Raw genomic sequence first — 407 nt, 5'->3', positions numbered from 1 at the left:
GGGGGAGGGGGGAGGGCTTGCTAGGTACTATTTCTTCTGATTCATGTTAGGGTTTTTTTTCTCCCCCATCTCCCCTCCTTTTTGTTACGGGGATTATTGTTTCACACGCTGAGCAAACGAAGAAGAAGACAGGCGTCCCCGCTTCATCTGTGATCTTCGAAATGTACGGCCAACTAAAATAGCGATTAGCCGGCTGTAGCTAGAGACACACACTGTAGCCCTCTTTTATTTATTCCGAGAGTCTTGGCACTGCACCGCGGCAGCAGCAGTGGCGGCGGAGACAGCAGCAGCAGCAAATTCCAAGGAGGAAATTTTTGTATTTCAAGATTGTCCTCGGTTTGTCTTCCTGGTGGGAGTTGGAGGGTAGATGCTGCTGGAACAGCCGGTGGGCATGCGCTCTTTGGGTG

The sequence above is a fragment of the Geospiza fortis genome, unplaced genomic scaffold, assembly GCF_000277835.1.
Source record: "Geospiza fortis unplaced genomic scaffold, GeoFor_1.0 scaffold119, whole genome shotgun sequence".
In the NCBI taxonomy this organism is placed as follows: Eukaryota; Metazoa; Chordata; class Aves; order Passeriformes; family Thraupidae; genus Geospiza; species Geospiza fortis.
The sequence above is the reverse complement of the archived record's forward strand: the minus strand, read 5'-3'. Positions refer to the sequence as shown.